Here is a 15,078-nt window from a genome sequence, read left to right as displayed (position 1 = left end):
CATGAATATAAGCAACTATTATTTGTCAATTTAAAAATACAACTTAAACCTTGATTTTATTAATTCTGCTAACTGTGCTCTATACCAATAGTATAACATTGAAAAAAGGCAGAGACATACAAATCCTTTCGGGAATGACCTCAGAAAGTAAATAAATTTTATTTCTCTGAAAAAAAAGATTGTGTTTTATTGGCCTCACTTATCTATTTTATTTGCCTAAATATGTCTTGCCTCTCATTTCTCTTTAACGTCAGCTCAGGTCTGGCCTGTGTGCAGAAATCATCTCCTGACTGGACTCCTGACTCCTGGAAGTGGACACTACTCTTCCTGTGCATCCCATTGCCCACACCCGTCCATTCTACACCTCCATGCAGGATGACTTTTAACGATCTTAAAATCTTCACATGACTGCCAATCCAAACTTCTCACCAACTCACTCATCATACTTTTCCAGCCTCATCTTGTACCGATCCCTGCACACACCCTGCACACCAGCTTCACGGCTTGGCATTATGGACTGGAGTTTCCAGAATGGTGAGGCTCCTCTCCTTACCATCTTATCAGTTCTTTCTGCCTAGAAAACAGATGTGTACACCCATGTTCTCTTTTTCTGTCTCTCTCTGTCTCTTTCTTTCCACCCTAAGCCCAGCCACCGTGGCTAATTCCTACTCCTACCTCAAAACTAGGATCCAAGGTCAAAACATCTGCTTGCTCTCACTTGCTCCCCAGTGGCCCACATTCTTCTTCTATTCTCTCTCTCCCCTAAGTCTTCTAGCTAGAGTTAGGTGCCTTTCCTATCCCACTGCACCCTGCAGGTATCATATTACATATTTCACTGTGAGCGAGTTGAGAACAGGTCTGTGTCTTTGATCTGTTTCCCCATCACTCCAACAGAAGGCTTAGCAGATTTAGGGGTTCAGGGTGGAGATACAGTGCTAAGGGTAGAGGGAAAGTGCCAAGAGAGTTCAGAGAAGGTTGAGTCAAGGAGGGCTTCATGGAAAAAAAGTGGTATGTGAATTCTATGTTATTGTCTTTACAATAATCCTGATAAATTCACTCCTCTTACTTTTCAATCAACTTTTTTTTACAATTGGTAAAACTAACTCTGAAAATAGATTCCACAATTATATAAACCTGACTATAGAATACAGATGTTTCTTAGATAATATAGCAATAAACTTGTGATTGAGAAGTTTTGAAACACCTACCTCAGGACTGACTGACACACATGAAATATAATGGCTTGGGGTTTTCCACTCGTGTTGGGTCATAAAGAAGGAAGTACTGTTTAGGGTAGCAGTTAAAAGAATGAATATTGGAATCACACATGCCTGGATTTAAATCTCAACTCTTCCCTTATAAAATCTACTAATGATAATCTTACTAAATGTTTCCTCATACATAAAATGGATAATAATATCTACTCATTAATTGTAATGCTGCAGATAAAGCGATTGACACGGAACTTGGCAGATAGTGACACTCAGCATGGTGGTGGTGGACTCAAGGTGGCAGTGCTGGTGGACACCTTCAGATGGAGAAGATAGACAGATGGAGGCAGATGCACAGAGGCCATAGTAGAATGAGCTGCTTGAGTTTTCTCATCTCTTTCATTAAGACAGATTTCCTCAAACTGTGCTCCCATCAGACAACAGTGTCCTGGGAGCTGCTCCAAGGTGCTTTATAGGTAAAATCAAATCAAAGGGAACTTTTCCAAATTCATAGAAAAAAATAAGTGGAATGCTTTCAATTTGAATTTTTTCCCTCTTTTTAAGGGAAAAATTGTCTGTTAGTGGATAATAGCAGATAACTGAATAGCAAATAAATATTAAGATTTTCAAATGTTTATTCATTTGAAAATGTTTATTTATTTATTTATTTATTTTGCAGTACAGGGGATTAAACCCAAGGCCTTGTGCATGCTAGGCAAGTGCTCTACCACCAAACTACCTCCCAGGCCAACAAATACTTGTTTTATAAGAGTTTTTTTTTCCTCCTAAAGACCATAAACATGTAGTTTCATCATTTTCCTGCTAGCATGATTGCTCCTAGTTCATCTGGCAAAATTAAATATGACTTTATTTCATATTTTTCTGCAAAGAGCACCATGACATCCCCATCCCTGACCATCTGCAGAGGTACAGATCTGCTATTGCCATCAACCCTTTGACGCTTTGGAGCTCTGATTTTTAAGACAAACTTAAGACATCACTACGATATTTATGAAGAGACTAACCCTTCAGAACTTAGAGGAGCATTTCCTTATATATGCAGATTTTAAAAACAAGCAAATAAAATCTTGGTTGCTGCACACTTCTATTTTTTGTGGCCTTGTTTAGGAATAAAGGAGTACATCCACACCTCCTAAGTAATAGTACATGAGGATGTCCCAAAGAGTGGGAATAAGAAGTAGGAAATCCAGAAGAAGCATGTCCTGCTCTGGCCTTGGGCTCAGCCAGTCACCAAGAGGGAAAAACTAAGCTGGACTGGGTGGCACATGACTGTAATTCCAGCAACTCAGGAGGCTAAGGGAGGACCACAAGTTCAAAGCCAGCCTCAGCAATCTAGCAAGGCCCTATCTCGAAGTTAAATTTTCTTAAAATGGCTGGGGACAGAAGCTCAGTTGTAAAGCGTCCCTGGATTCAATCCCCAGAAGCAAAAAGAATAGGGTGGTCGGGGTGGGGGTAGAGAATCAAGCTGTTCCTAGCTAGTGACTAGGGAGCTACTCAGATTTTGGAAAATACAAGTGATTAACTCTTGACTCATCTTCCTCTCAGAAATTCCCAGAGGCTTAGAGTAACTTGTTTATTGCTGTTCCTGATAAGTAAGAGTCTAGAACATGTCTAGGTGTTGACAGGCACCTATGCTGTCACATAGCTTTGGGTAGCCCTCATCTCACCGTATGGCTCAGCACTATTTCCATGTTCATCCTTGTGCATCATCCATGGTTACTCAGAGGTGTAGAAGGAAAGGAATTTGGGGATCTTACTGTTCAGTCACAAACAGAAAGGCCCAAAGAACATGGCATGAATTTGGGGACCCAAATCCAGCTTTTCAAGGTGGTCTCACCCTGCTGAGAGTCTGGATGAACACATCAGTTTGAGCCAAATTTTATGCTTCACACTCAAGGAGCTATCATAATCATACATTTAATTCATATTTTATTAATTGTTCATCTTAATTCCTACATTTATTGCTTCGAAGTGAATCTGATATGCTCACAAAAACAGCTAAATTTATAAGAAAAGTTTGAAAGGTAGCTTTAGTTTTAAACAAGAAGAATTCAGAAACTTCTTGGAAAAATTTCCTGAAAACTCCTACTTCTCACTATAGCTACTGCACCATGATATTATTAAATATGCCACAAATAGATTGGGGTATAGCTCAATGGCAAAGTCTTTGCTTAGCATGCAGAAGGCCCTAGGTTGCAGAAGAACCCCAGTACTTCGAAAGGAAGGAAGGGAAGGAGGGAGAGAGGGAAGGAGGGAGGGAGGAAAATAAACCACAAAGTCAAAATGGGTGCCACAGTCTAGGAGAAGGTATTTATAATATGTATAACTCACGAAGAAAATGAATTAAGAAAAAGATAATCCCAAGTTTAAAATGGTCAAGAGATTTGAAAAGAGGATAATTAAATGTTAAGTAATGCATGAAAAGATAGGAACTTCATTAGGAATCAGGGAAATTCAATTCAAACTGCAATGAGATACGACCACACACCTGCCAGAATGATACAAGGGTTAGTGTGAATTAGAGCATCGGGAAGTCTCATAGTGGGATCAACTACTGGGAGTTCTGGCATTGCTTACCAAGGTCAAGTGCACATACACTCTGTCATCCAGCCTGTGCCCCTGTAAGTATACATCCTGCAGGAATTGTGTGCATGTGCTCAACAATGAGGTGTACAAAAAAGTTTATAGCAGCATTTTTTTGTTAGTCAAAGTCTAAAACAATTCAGACGCCAGAGTGCTCACCTAGCACGTGTGAGGCCCTGGGTTCGATCCTCAGCACCATATAAAAATAAATAAATAAAGTAAAGATACTGTGTCCAACTACAATTAAAAATATATATATTAAAAAAGAAAAGTAGGAAAAGTGTTTCAAGATGTGTTCCTTTATATTCAGGAATTTTGAGGCAGCAACAAACTTCTCTACACATTGTATGTTAGCTACATAATATACATGTATTGAAATTATCTTTCCTTTTTAAAATTAAGAATGTAATTTTTGGAGCACTTTTAAGTTTATAGAAAATTTGAAGAGAAAATACCAAGAGTTTCCACATATGCCTTTACCTGTAACACATACACACACACAATGGGTATCTTACATCATTAGTGTGGTACATTTGTTTCATTTGGTGAGTCAATATCGACATACTACTTTTAATTAAAGTCCATAGTTTGCATAAGGGTTCACTCTATGCTGCACATCATATGGATTTGTACAAATGTATAGTTATACGTGTTCTTCATCACAGCCAAATATGCCATTTAAATTTAACATGGTGTTTCCCTGCTTACCTCCACACAGTTTGCTTAATGATTATTCTGCTTCATTGCTGTCCCATTGATTTTTTTTTCCTTTAGAATTGGAGCTATTTCCAAGGGGGTTGCAAATTTCTTTTTATGTCATTAGCCAATGGCATAAGTTAAGTAACATCAAAATAAAGATTTAAGGCGAAGGACTAGAGCCAAAGATATTGGTTTCCAGGCCTAAAATTTCAGAACTAGCTCACCTTCTACCTGTCTTTGGCAGTTGGAAGATGTGTCAAAATTCCAGTGAAAGGTTTCTTTGTAATGTTTCAGGGAAGACCTGCCATGGGCCATTCTATCCACAGCCCCCACACAGAGGTTCTCTGAGTCATGCTCTGAATCAACCTGAGGCTCGGGACAGGATGCGCCAGTTCCTGCTCCTGGCACAGTCATCCCAGGAGATTCAGTCTACCTTGCTGTGTGACCATGGACCACACTCAACCTGGACAGGATGCTCCCAGCACATCTGTCTTCCTTCCCCTTCTGGATTCCTCTGGGCAGCATCTCAGAAATGACAAATGCCCCCTCAAAAAGGAAGGTAGGGCACTCCCTTGCTCTATTCACAAAGAAGCAGCAGGGTTTCTAATCCCTGCTGGGGAGACTGAGGTAGGAGGATCTGAGTTCAAAGCCAGTCTCAGCAAATGCAAAGCACTAAGCAACTTAGTGAGGCCCTGTCTCTAAATAAAATGCAGAATAGGGCTGGGGATGTGGCTCAGTGGCCCAGTGCCCCTGAGTTCAATCCCCAGTACTTAAAAAGAAAAAAAAAAAATACTCAGGACAAAGGGTAGTCCTGCATTTTTGCATTTTTGTTTTAGAGTGAACTTTGTTGACTGTGTAACTATGAACACTAGATAAGAGAATATCTCACTATTTAGTCACTGAATAAAGAACAAATATGGGAATATTGATTATATGTTAGAAGAAGAGAGAGCAGATATACTCAATATATTTTAAAAACAACCAAACAATATCACAGAAACAGAATTCATAAATAGAATAGATGAAATCCAAAGTTAAGAATAAAATCAAAAACAACCCAGGGGTGTGGGTATAGTTCAGTGGTAGTTTGCTTGAACAGCAGGCATGAGGTCCTGGTTTAATCCCCAGCAACCCCCACCCCCACAAAAAAACACCTCAAAGTTGTTACGAGATGTGTTTACCAACTTATCGACATTGTAAATCACACAATACTTAAATCACCACTAGCACAAACTCTTTATAATTGTCTGGTTTACAATGTTGGTAAACCAATTTCAAAACAACTGAGCTGCCTTTGATATTATTCTTTACTTTGAATCTCATCAGAGCATTGGAAATGATTAGATTCATGCATACCCTAAGCTTAATGAGTTTTTTCCTTCATGGAAATATTAAAGCAATAAGATTATGGAGGAATATCTAGGACTCTAGGAAATAAAACTACATGCTGGGTGCAAGGGTGCCTGTATTTCCAGCTACTTGGGAGGCTGAGGCAGGAGGATTGCAAGTTGAAGGCCAGCTTGGGCAATTTAGAGAGACCCTGTCTCAATTTTAAAAAGGGGGTGGGGATCTAGCTCAGTGGTAAAGCACCCCTGGGTTAAATCTTCACTACCAAGAGCAAAAAGAAAACTAAAGCAGATGAAAATTATTGTTGATAATTTTTACTATGTATTTGTATGTCTACAATCATGATGATGATTACCTATTAATAAATAAAACAGCTCCTCCAGGAGCTATAATAAAGCAGTGTGTGTGTGTGTTCCATGACTTTGAGTTATGATGAAAAGAACTTCACATTCTTTAACTCAGATTTTCTCCTGTATCATTTTCCTCTGCATAAAGTATACAGGAGTTTTTAAAGTAGTTCAAATTATATTTCTTTCCTCTGTCATTTACCTTTGTTGTTAGAGATTTCCATCTATCAGATCACAAGTCTTCTTCTAAAATAGACAATCTACAAAATTACATTTCTTTTCTGAAAATGTTCTTACTTGATGGGACATCATCAACTTTAGGAGAAGTTGAAAGGCCTATGAGATACCAGTAGGCTTCCCTGCTCTGAGGCCAATTCCAGTCTGTTCTCTGCTTTTTGAAGGGCAAACTCATGCATATTTAGGCACGTAGAGCTGCACAAATATAAACTCCGGTAATGGAAAACAGGGTTCATCCATGGAGTCAGCATGATTTATAGGATGTCAGAATATCTGAAAATGAGTCATGTGATCATTCAATTTGCCATGTGGTAGGTATCATTTGTTTTATTAGAATAGATGTGTTGAGCCTCGAGTGGTGATGCCTGCCTGTAATTCCAGCAACTCAGGAGGCTGAGACAGGTGGATCATAAGTTCCAGACCAACCTGCACAACTTAGTGACAGCTTGTCTCAAAATAAAAATTTTAAAAAGGGCTAGGGATGTAGGTTGGGTGTGACACATGCCTGTAATCCCAGTGACTTAAAAGACTGAGGCAGGAGAATGACAAGTTTGAGGCCAGCCTCAGAAATTTAGTGAGTCCCTAAGCAACTTAGCAAGACCCTGTCTCAAAACAAAAAGTGAAAAGGGTTGGGATAGGGCTCGGTGGTTAAGTGCCCTTGGGTTCAATCCTGATACCAAAAAAAAAAAAAAAAAAAAAGAGAGAAAGAGAGAATGCATTGGTCTTACATAAAAATGTTTCTTGGCTAAGAACTCCAATATTTTAGGACAATCCTTTGAGCTGTATGGAGTAGTACTGAACGTGAATCTATACCTTGGCTGAATTTCCTTGCGAGTACCATGCCCAAAGGCAACAAGCTGTGAATAAGCTGTGCTTTCAATATTCATTTATATTTAAAACTTATGGAAAACCCTTAATAGAGTTTGTACAGGTTAAATAATTTGTTCCACAAGTACTTTTACTGTTTTGTTTAAAACTGCCAAGAGGCTGGGGTTGTGGTTCAGTGGTAGGGCACTTGCCAAACACATGTGAGGCACTGGGTTTGATCCTCAGCACCACAATCAATCCAGTCAATCAATCAATAAATAAACAGACAAACAAACAAACAATTGATGAAAAATATTTTTAAAAATATTGCCAAAATACCACATGCCTCCAGTCCCTGCGCCATGGGTGTCAGTGGTGAGAGATCACCTGTGTTTATTTTCACAGCCTGCTTCAGGTGCTGACTGAGGTCGTTCCCACCAGAAAGGAAAAAAATCCAGGGGATCTCAGAAACCTGGGGTGTATAAATTGTTACTAAGCCAGGCACAGTGGCACAGACCTGTAATCTCAGCAAGGTTGAGGCAGGAGAACCCCAAATTTCAGACAAGCATTGGCAACTTAAAAAGACTGTCTGAAAATAAAAAAATAAAATAAAAATGGTTGAGATGTAGCTCAGTGGTAAAACGCCTGGGGTTCAATCTCCAGTACCGAAAAACAAATTAAAAGTAGATCGGTGCTAAGCATGTGGCTACAGCTGCCTTAATGAATAGCAGGTGCTTTTCCTGGTTTAAAAAAAATTACAGCAGTCCTCTAAGCCTCTTTTTGGAACAAGTGTTGAAAAAGCGAATTTTTTTCTGGAAAATGTTCTTATCATAGATCTAAGCACCCTTCAAAACTACCTGATGTCAGCATGGCTTTTCCAGTCCCTTACAAAGATGGAATAGTTCTTACAGCTTTCCCCCGTGGGCTAAAATGTACCTCCCACAAATAAAATCAAGGAGTGTCTGCATCTTGCCTCTACCTGAAAATGTCTTGGGTTTACAGTCATGACATGTCATCCCTCAAAGAGATTAGAGCATCAAACTTAAAATAAGCTGGCAACAGAAGCCCAAAAAGAAAACATACAATAAGTTACAAGACTACAAAAACTTCAGGACCAGCCGAGCAAGCAAGAGCTTGTTCCTTGACCTTCCTAAGGCAAAACAGGAAATCGTTCCCCGTGGGAAAAACAAATGAACCTCATTTCAGAGCCTCTTCTTTTAAGTACTATGAGTTTGGGAATGGGGGTATGGCTCAATGCTAGAGCACTTGCCCTGTATGCATGAGGCTCTGGGTTCCATTCCCAGCACCACAAAAATCAAAAAAAGCATACAAAATAACCTATGAGGTTGGGAACAAGGAGATTATTCACACTTTTTATTTTCGCCAACTGCTGTACAGTTGGTCGTACTCCACAGTGGGAACTAACCCAGCTGTTGATATTATGCACAGGAATGGCTGGGGGGGGGGACCCAGAAAATGTGCTCATCAGCCCTTTCTCTCATCACATCAACAAAACATTTAGAGTCTAATCCAAATTGCTTGCAGTTAAGAAAACACTGGAAGGGAGGTGGAATAAGATGAAAAAGGGCTCCAGCACTTTGGAGGGTTCTAGGTTCATTCTACCCCTTCCAATTTGAGAAAAAAACTAACCTAAAATATTCTTCTGACTCTCTTTAACTACCCTCTTCTTTGCCTCTCCTCAATTCCCTTCTCTTCTTTATTTTTCCCCCTTCATACTTCTTTCCTCTTCTTCCCTCTTCCCTCCTCTCCTCACTCCACCTTCAATGAACACTCAGAGGGAGCCCAGGACAGATCAGGCCCTGCAGATACAAGACAATACAACAGCGGAGTCTCGGCCACTAAGAAGGGACAGAGGAGGAGAGAGAGGTCACAAGTTCTGATTTTCAACATGTTGAGTCCAAAGTACCAGCAGGTCATCCATGAAGGTAGCCAGAGGTTGGGAATGCTAATGAGGAGCACAGGAGAGAGGATGTTTTATTGAATCTGATACATATTTTGTTTGGAATTGGGAATAGAGATAAAACCCAGTCCATTTCAAGCAAGAGTAAAGAGTTGGTAGCCGGGCGTGGTGGCGCACACCTGTAATCCCAGTGGTTTGGGAGGCTGAGGAAGGAGGATCACAAGTTCAAAGCCAGGCTCAGCAAAATCGAGGTGCTAAGCAATTCAGTGAAAATTTGTCTAAATAAAATGCAAAATAGAGCTGGGGGTGTGGCTCAGTGGTCATGTGACCCTGAGTTCAATCCACGGTAACCCCCACCCCCCCCCAAAAAAAAAAAAAACTGGTGGTGGGGATGGTAAGTATGAGGAGATATTATTAAGAGGTCAGATTTGCCCCAGATGGAGGAAAGGGACAAGTTAGCTCCTTGGCTCCACAGAGCAGACCTACCAGGTGGCTTCTAGGGGTTGGCCTCTTGAATCTCTATCAATGCCAAGATGTTCCTGCCAGTCTCACTCATAGAGTGGTAGCTTTTTTTTAATATTTATTTTTTTTTGTTTTAGGTGGACACAATATCTTTATTTTATTTTTACATGGTGCTGGGAATCGAACCCAGTGCCTCACGCATGCTAGGCGAGCACACTACCACTTGAGCCACTTCCCCAGACCCAGAGTGGTAGCTTTTCTGATTTGTGTTTCCTTTACTCTAATTTGGTTTTGATCTTCGAGTAGCAGAACAATTTCCATTTCTTTATGAGAAGGGGAAATCCCTGGTTACCTTGACGTCTCATTACCTTGAGGCTTAATGCTATACATACTCTGCAAAATAGCCATTGATCTCTTCCATTTCTTCCCATACATTTTGTGGTGCCAGAAACAAGGACGGGGATGTTCTAGGATGAATGTGCAGATTTTAATGAAGGCTGGAGTACAGCAAACTGCAAGGATTTCCTGAGAATACAAGTAGATCCTCACTGCAGTCTTCTGTCCTATGTGATCTTAGGAAATTAGCTTTCTGCTCCAGAAACACTTCCCAGTTTTTTGCAATAAAATCCTGTTGAGAGCCACAGCCAGACTGCCAGCTGATGATTGGCTCACAGCGGCCCCAGCAACATCTAGCTGATTGGCTCCTCTGCAGTGATGCTCATTGGGCTGTTTCCCTGCCCTTTCAGACCACGGAGCTGCTCATTGGGGGACTTTTTTGGCTCTGCCCACGCGACCCAGCCAATCGGCCTCAAGAGCAGGAGGATTGTGGGAGGTGGAGAGGCTTGTGGTTTTGGAGAGAGGCTTGTGGGAAGCTGGTGGTGGCAGTTGGGCTCTGAGGGTTTTTCCTGAGGAGCTGTTTTGTTTGGGGTGTGTGGTTCTAAAAATAAAGTTCGTTTCTTTTGACAAGTGGCTCCTGAATTGTGCCCAGCCAGACTGCGGCAAAAATCCCCTTTCTTAACTCTTGGAAATTCCCTCCCACCCTGCTCTCTCCAACTCCATTTGTTTGAGCATCAGAGAAAACTCAGGTCTCTCTCTTCTAACCTAAAATAATCCACATAGGCTGATTAAATAGGTTAAAATTTACACAAATAACTTGACCCTCTCAGTCCTTTCTCAGATGCCTGAGTTCACCTACACAAACCCAAAATGGAAACCCAAGGGGCACATACTTGCATTTTTATTCCTTTAAAGGAAAAGTCCTCTTTTGTGCTTTCTCTGTGACAAGTTACCATTAAGAAAACTGGCAGCCTTGAGCATTGGTGGGATTCCCCTGTAGTAAAGCAACATGGTTATGAGCAACTTGAATATTTCTTTTCAGTGATAGCTGGGTTTGTTCTCCCAGGTCTTCAATTTAGGTTTTGCTTCCAAAATTACCTTTTCAAACATTGAAATTCAAATTATGATAATATATTATCAGTCACCTCTCAAACCTTCTTTAGGATACTCTTGCAAGTTACATGGGATTATTATAAATACTTACATTGAAGTTAATGCTGCTTCTTGTTTGTTTTAGAAGAGGAAAGGATTATTTATTGGGTGTTTTTACTTTTAGCCATTTAAAAACTTGATTAAGTATTCCAGCTGTAGGCCCAGGAGGTAGAGGATTTGAGATCATCAGAAACGATAATATTTTCCTTTAAAGTTTAATACCTCACTTCAGGTAATCTTCCTGCTGTGGCTGTTTTATCTAATATAGTTGAAATGACATGATCTGATACATGTAAGGTATATAAAAAAAATCTTGTAAAATGCATTTGATTTTTTGCTTCCCTTTGAAGTATACGGTAAGTTCAAGGAAATTTATGGTTTTGTGGTTCATCTGGCTTTTTATTATTGCTAGTGTGGAAGCAGTGCTCATTTCAGTCTTGTATATTCCATACACATGTAGAAAATCCCAATTAAAAAAAATTAATAGTACTGGGCACAGTGGTACATGTGTGTAATTCTATCTACTCAGGAGACTGAGGCAGAAGGACAGCAAGTTGAAGAACAGCCTGGGCAATTTAGGAATACTTGACTCAAAACAAAATAAAAAGGACTGGGGATTAGCTCAATGGTAAAGTGCTTGCCTAGCATGTATGAGACCCTGGATTCAGTTTCTAGTACATAAAAACAAACAAACAAACAAATTGTTCCTTTATCCTGTCCTAATATTACAGCATTAAAAATCATTCAAAATTTACCTGTGCAGTAATGAAATTTCTTCTTTTTTGGCTTACCTATTCTGGAATGCCCACTTTTAAATGAGGAAGAGATGCAGTGGGTTTTGCCTGTTATTAGGTGACTCTTTTCAGGAAGAAGTAGCCTGGCTCTTTTTATTACTACTTGTGTGACAAAAATGATTGACAGTGGTGATATCCATCATAACCTCTATGATCTCATTTGAGAATGTTCTGTGGGTAGATCTCTCCATTTCTTCCCCAGTAGCAACATTAAATAGTAAGAAAATACTATTTGTTCTATATGTTGCAATATTTGAGATTTATCCTCTTGGAAAGTTGAACATTACAAGTTAGGGTGATTCGCTTCACAACCGTGAATTTCATTTTTTTTCCCCATAGAATATAAATCATTAATGGTGTGGTGAGTGTTGATGAACTTTGGTCTTATACAGAAAAATTGATCAAGAATTTTCAGAATGTTTGGGGAAGTGCACAGTAGGGGTCTTTGCACAGCAATCTCTGTAGACTGAGAACATATTACACATTACTGTGGTTACAGTGGTTGCCTTCCTATTTTGACCCCAAAACTGTTCATCTTCATCCACTGTCCTTGTCAGTAATGGACGTAGGAAGATATGTGACCCATTTCTTGCCTAATGGTACATAAAGAAAAGTCAGCCAAGGGACTTTTGAGACAGGTTTATTGTTTTGAAGGAATCAACAAAGAGAATGCTCTGCTCTTTCCTCTCTCAGGACATGATTAGGTCTGTTTGCCATCTGACCTGCTGAAGCACTGTGGCCACAGGGGAATCTCCACAGTGAGGAGATGGGATTGGAAGTGTCTCTGCTCCTCAGTGACCACACCAAGAGCTGGAATAAACAGCCATGGAGCCCCCATACCTCTGGACACCATGTGTGTGAGATAATAAACTTATCAATTAAGCCAGTTTGAATTGATATTTTCAGCTATTGAAGTTGAAAGCATCCTCACTGATACATAATTAGCAACAGTGTTCTCCAAATACATTCAGGTGTTGTTGTAACGAATAAATACATCCCTCCAGTCAGATAGCAATCACCAAGAATACAGGCAACAATATGTTGGTGTATTTCCTCACATCCTTTGGTGAGGATGTGAGGAAAAGGCACACTCATACTTTGCTGGTGGGACTGCAAATTGTGCAACCACTCTGGAAAGCAGTACAGAGATTCCTCAGAAAGCCTAGAATGAAATCACCATTTGACCTAGCTATCCTACTCCTTGGCATATACCCAAAGGACTTAAAATCAGCCATGTCAATGTTTATAGAAGCTCAATTCACAATAGCTAAACTATGGAACCAACCTAGGTACCCTTCAGTAGATGAATGGATAAAGAAAATGTGGTAAATATATTCGATATGATATTCCTCAGCTTTAAAGAAGAATAAAACTATGGCATTTGCCGGTAAATGGATGGAGTTGGAGAATATCATGCTAAGCGAAATAAGCCAATCCCCCAAAAAACAAAGACCAAATATTTTCTCTGATATGCAGATGCTAATTCACAATAAGGGTTGGGGGGCACTAGGTAAGAATAGAGTTGATTTAGATTATGAATAGGGGAATGAAGGGAGGGGAGGGGATATGAAGATAGGAAGGATAGTAGAATGAAACAGACATTATTACCTTATGTACATATATGACTGCATGACTGATGTGATTCTACAACATGTACAATCAGAAAATTGAGAAATTATACCCCATTTATGTATGATATATGAAAGTGCATAAATGCATTCTATGTCATGTATAACTAATTAAAACAAATTAAAAGTTTAAAAATATATAGAAATCTGTTGAAAATGTTATTGAAGTCAAAATAGCCACCTGGCATTGCTCAATTTTTCAACTAAATAATTTGAAATCATAGGAAAAAACATTCTTTTCTTTAAGGAGACTGAATACAAGTGCTGGTTACCTGTGACAAAAACACAGAAGAAAGTTTCCAGCCCGCTTTCAGTGAGTAAAAAGAATTTGGGTAAAATTTTTGAACAAATTTCTAAAGTCTTCCTTCAAGTGTATATGAAATATTCATTAAGAACAATTGATCAACCAATATATGAAAAAATGTTCAACATCTCTAGTAATTAGAGAAATGAAAATCAAAACTACTTTAAGATTTCATCTCACAACAGTCAGAATGGCAGTTATCCAGAATATAGACAACAATAAATGTTGGTGAGGATGTGGGGGGAAAGGCACACTCATACATTGCTAGTAGGTCTGCAAATTGGTGCAACCAATCTAGAAAGCTGTATGGAGATTCCTTAAAAAACTTGGAATGGAACCTCCATTTGACCCAGCTATCTCACTCCTCATTCTATGCCCAAAGGACTTAAAAACAGCACACTATAGTAACAGCCACATCAATGTTTATAACAGCTCAATTCACAATAGCTAAACTGTGGAAGCAACTTAGATTCCCTTCAATAGATGAATAGATAAAGAAACTGTGTTATATATACACAATGGAATATTATTCAGCATAAAATTATGGCATTTGCAGGCAAATGAATGGAGTTGGAGAATATCATGATAAGTGAAGTAAGCCAATCCCAAAAAAACAAAGGCTGATCCATAATGGGGCGGGGGAGGGGGCATGGGAAAAATGGAGGAGCTTTGATGGGGCAAAGGGGAGGGAGACATAGGGAGGGGTAGGGAGGGGCATGGGGGCAGAAAAGATGGTGGCATGAAATGGACATCATTACCCTAGGTGATGTATGACTTCATGTGTGGTACAACGCTACATCGTGTAGAACTAGAGAAATGAAAAGTTGTGCTGCAATTGTGAACCAAAATGCATTCTGCTGTCCTATAAACCTAGTTAAAATTAATTAATTAATTAAAAAGACTATCTGGAATATAAACAAACCTCAACATATTTAAAGGAATTAAAAGCAAACCAAGTATATTCTCTGACTACAATAAAATTAAACTAGAAATTAATAACAGAATATTTGGAAAGTCCCCAAATAGTTGAAGATTAAATAACATATCCATGTGTTAAAGAGAAGTCACAAGGAATATTACAAAATATCTCGAATCAAATGAAAATGAAAACACAGTTCTTTAAAATTGCAATAAAAGCAAAGCTTAAAGATATATTTATAGCAGATGTTGTAGTAGAAAAGAACAAACATCTCAAATTAATTATCTAATTTGCCATCTTAAGAAGTAAA

At 39.3% G+C, this 15,078-nt stretch overlaps 1 long non-coding RNA gene across 1 annotated transcript in view; it reads right to left on the bottom strand.

Moving 5' to 3' along the window:
* The window catches only part of LOC144254809 (uncharacterized), a 35,501-nt gene that overhangs the window by 295 nt on the left and 20,128 nt on the right, over nucleotides 1-15,078 (bottom strand). The gene's annotated exons all lie outside the window — the stretch shown is intronic.

The sequence above is a fragment of the Urocitellus parryii genome, chromosome 5 (genome assembly GCF_045843805.1).
Source record: "Urocitellus parryii isolate mUroPar1 chromosome 5, mUroPar1.hap1, whole genome shotgun sequence".
In the NCBI taxonomy this organism is placed as follows: domain Eukaryota; kingdom Metazoa; phylum Chordata; class Mammalia; order Rodentia; family Sciuridae; genus Urocitellus; species Urocitellus parryii.
Note: the sequence above shows the minus strand (reverse complement) of the source record. Positions and strands in the feature narration are given on the sequence as shown.